Here is a 4,251-nt window from a genome sequence, read left to right on the forward strand (position 1 = left end):
TGCTCTAAAAATTGGATGACCAACTAGATAATTTACCCTATATATATTGAAGTTGGGTAGAGTAACATATATTTTATTATTATCGATTTAAGAGAAGGCTCTGACAACGGGAGGATGGGTGTAATTAGAGGTGTTCATGGGTTAGGCCCATGCAAGGTATCTAAATCAGTTTTATAAGCTCGGGCTCAACCGACCTGAAAAATGGGCTTACATTTTTGCCCAAGCTTAGCCCAATTTAAGGAAGATAAACTCAGGTCCTATCGAGCTCGCCCATATTTGATTGATTTTTTTAGATTAGTACTTATTTAATTTTTTAAAAATATATATTTAATACACTAAATGTACTAAACAAGACTAAAATAAAAGTTTTCTAACACATTAAAAAATATTTATATTAAAAACACTACCATAAATATAATAAATATTTTATTATATTAAAAACACAATAAATATAATGAATATTTTATTGTATTAAACGTAATTTATAAATTTTATATTTTGGGTTGAGTTATTTAGTTAGTTAAATTTTTTTAGGTTTTGGGTAATAATTAAATTTAATTGTTATTGGGTTAGTGACTTGCTATAAATATATATAATTATTATTTAACACATATAATTAATATAATTATTTTTAGAATATAATATATTCGAGTCAGATAGGGTCAGGGTTGAGCCAAAAAAATATTGCCCAAGGCCAACTCATATAAAAAAAACAAGCATTAAATTTTATTCAGGCTCATTTTTCGAATCTCATATTTTTATTCAATTTTTTTTATTTTTTAAATAGACTTTCAAACCTGAACTGATAACCCAATCTACTAACAAATCTAGATGTGAAAAGCAATGAATGGATTTGGTCCTTTCTAAAACTAAAACTGAATCCACATATGAATTAAACAAAATAAATTGAATCTACTTTATCAATTAATTTACTTAATCATATTTATAAATATTATAATAATACGAGGTTAAAAAAAATAGTTATACTTATGTTGCAGTTGTATTTTTGGATAAATATTACTTACTATTTCAAGCATTTATTTACAATTAAGGTAAATTATTCTTTTATTTCTTATATTTTAATTTTTTTAAGTTATTTCTTACCTTTTACTTAATTTATTTAATATCAAAATTATATCAAAATTTATAAGGAAAAAAGATTGTCTCATTATTTTAAGATTTTACTTAATTAAATTATTATATTAAAATAAATTAATATTAAATTTTTAAGCATAAAATATAGTTTTAAAATAACACATATTAATAATATTTATCACATTAATAAATTTATATTTTTCAAATATAATTAGAGTTAATTACATTCATTGATCAAAGTAGAGTACATATTGTACAGGTCCAAATTCGCCCGGCCCAATTGATGAAATTGAACCCAATCTTAAAATTCACCCAAACCCAAACTAAACCTAGCACAAAAGCCCATAACTTTACTTTCAGCAAAAAAAAAAAAGAAACCTTAGCCTAAGAGCTACCGCCGCTCCTCCTCGGGCGCACCACCTGCGCTTCGTCCCGAGGCTTGACTCCTCTGCTCCATCCCATTACCTCCTTCAAAGCCTGCAAGGAGAGCAAAAAAGAAACGAAAGTAGTAGCCATAACAGAGGCAGAAACAGTGATAGAACAGTAGCAAGGACAAGAGCATACAGAGAGCAGAACCTAGACATAAACAGTAACGAGGAATAATATTGTATTGTTATTTTTCGACTATAAAGCCACTGAAAAACGGATGTAAAAAAGATGGGGGGGATTCAAAAAATATACGAAAATCAATCAAAAACGAAAATTTCAAAAGGTTATCTTTTGCTCTTAGTTTGGTTTCAATTTCTGTTTTCATCTTTTTTTTTTCTTTTTATTATTACATTCGAAAATCAAAAAGAAAAAGGGAGGGAATACCCTTACCGTTGATTTTTTTTTCCGGCCGCCATCGTTGGTGTGCACACAACGGAGCAGCTGCAAGGATGGGCTAACTCTTTTGCCCTAGCAGAGAAAAATTGAAAACCTATTTTGCTTCTTTTTATTTCTACGCAAGCTAGGCTTTGAAAACCTAGCAGAGGAAAAGAAGAAAAAATGGGGAGGTGGGCTCTGTAAATTTTTTAAAAAGAAAAAGGAAAGGGGTGAAGTAAAAAAATAAGCAAAATTTGTTTATAAAAGAGAAGCAAACGGCGTTTGGGAAGGAGGGGGCCTGTGCATTTCCATTAAATGGATATTTACCCCCTGGCCCTTCCGTGTTTCTTAGATCATTTAATTTAGTTCTTTATTTTTTTTTAAATTTGACCCCTTAACTTTTTTTCCTATTCAATTCGGTCTTTTGGTTCGCCAAAGAGACTTGTGCGCTTAGTGGTGTGGGATATTTTCCCTATGAACCCCTGCCTGTTTAAGCGCGTTTCATGTGGGTTCTTATTGGCCTTTTGTTATTGAGGATTAATACCCCATATTTTTATTTTGATTTCAATTGAACCCTTGACCCCTTTTATTTTAAACTGTTTATATATTAATACGTTGTTTTATTTATTATCTATTTTAGATTTTATATATTATTTAATTTAATTTATATCACATGGTATTTTAAAATTGGTTATATTATTTATTTATACATGTATATATATATTCCCCTTTTTAAGAAACTGTTTTATATTTGTTTCAAGTTTTTATATATACACTATTCATTTTTAACGTATATATATACATATTATCCTTTTATACATTCATCTTCAAATCTTTTTAAAATTTTTTTTTAAATATTATGTCTTAAACTTTGTATATATTACTTTAACTTGTCTTTTTTTATTATATATTTTAGGTATATTACTTTATTTATTTATTTACTCATTTGTTGCATAATAATTATTTTAAATTAATTTATATCATTTACTTAGATTGCTTTTATAGCATCTATTTTAAACTTGTTTTTCTTTAAGTATTGTTTGTTTAGAATTGTTCTATTATTTATTTTATATTATTTGTCTTATTATTATTATTATTATTATACTTATTTTTATTTTATGGTACTTTCTTTTTACCATTTACTATTATTATTTACATATTTTTATTGTATATTTTTATTATTATTAATATGTTATTACTATTAGTATTTTCAATATTATTACATTTTATTGTTATATTTGTTATTATTATTTTATTACAACTATTATTTAGTATCATTATTATTATCGCTTTTACTATATTTTTATCTTTTGTACCTACTGTTTATTATTCTTTCCCTTTTTTTTATACTGAAATTTTATACTTATTCTTTATTAATCTATTATTTCTTTTACTTTTATAATCATCAAATTTAATATTGTATTATGTATCTTATTTATTTGTTTATTTTTCATATTCTTTCTAATATTGTTTTTTCTTATTTTCAAATCTTTTATTTAAAACTTATATTTGTTTATTTTACTTATACTTTTTTCTAATTAGTTTGTTCTTTTTTTACTTTGATATCTTTGTTCATATTATTGTCATTTATATCATTGTATTTTATTATAATCTTGTTGAGCATATTACCACGTCATTAGTTCTTTTACATTTTACAAGTTCGATTAAATTTTTACTCGACATACTAAGTTTGTTTTTTAAAATATTCGATATTTCGTATTTAGGGATTCGAGAGAATCGTGCCCTAACTTACTGGGTTTCGATTTTTCTCATTTAACCTAAACGATGGAATACTCTTGTAAAATTAATATGAGTTTTGAACGAAATACTTATTCTCAGATATTTGAGGTGTTGTGCCCTAGTTTACTGGACATGACATTTTGTTACCGCGAGATAAGATTTTTGTAAACAAAGGCAATATTCAGTATTTGAAAATTCGAGAAATCGTACCCTAACTTACTGGGTTTCGATTTTTCTCATTTACTTTAAGTAATCGAATATCCTTTTGAATTTTAAATAAAAAGCATGCTCGTTCTTAAAGGTTCTAGATGTCGTATCCTAACTTACTGGACGTGACATTTTATTGCTTCGAGACAGGAGTAGCTTTCAACACTTCATTTCAATTTATTCAAGCCTTTTAAATAAAAAGGGATTGTATTTTAAAATTCTTCCAAATTTTCAAACATTCGACACAAAGACACTAAATAACCAACGAGGTACCAATTTTGGGAGTATCGAGGGTGTTCATCCTTCCTCGTGTGTAACTGACTCTCGAACCCATTTTCTGGATTTCGTAGACCAAAATAGTTATTTGGATAAATTAAACTGTTTATTAAAAATGACCACATTTCG

At 26.4% G+C, this 4,251-nt stretch overlaps 1 long non-coding RNA gene across 1 annotated transcript; it reads right to left on the minus strand.

The window, feature by feature from the left end:
• Window positions 1-1,306: 1,306 nt before the first annotated feature.
• LOC121205034 (uncharacterized) lies at window positions 1,307-2,226 on the minus strand. The gene is made up of 2 exons (XR_005900188.1): window positions 1,915-2,226; window positions 1,307-1,572 (listed from the first exon to the last, which is right to left on the minus strand). It is a non-coding gene; the product is annotated as an uncharacterized lncRNA (long non-coding RNA).
• Window positions 2,227-4,251: the final 2,025 nt, after the last annotated feature.

This window comes from Gossypium hirsutum, chromosome A01 (genome assembly GCF_007990345.1).
Source record: "Gossypium hirsutum isolate 1008001.06 chromosome A01, Gossypium_hirsutum_v2.1, whole genome shotgun sequence".
NCBI lineage: Eukaryota > Viridiplantae > Streptophyta > Magnoliopsida > Malvales > Malvaceae > Gossypium > Gossypium hirsutum.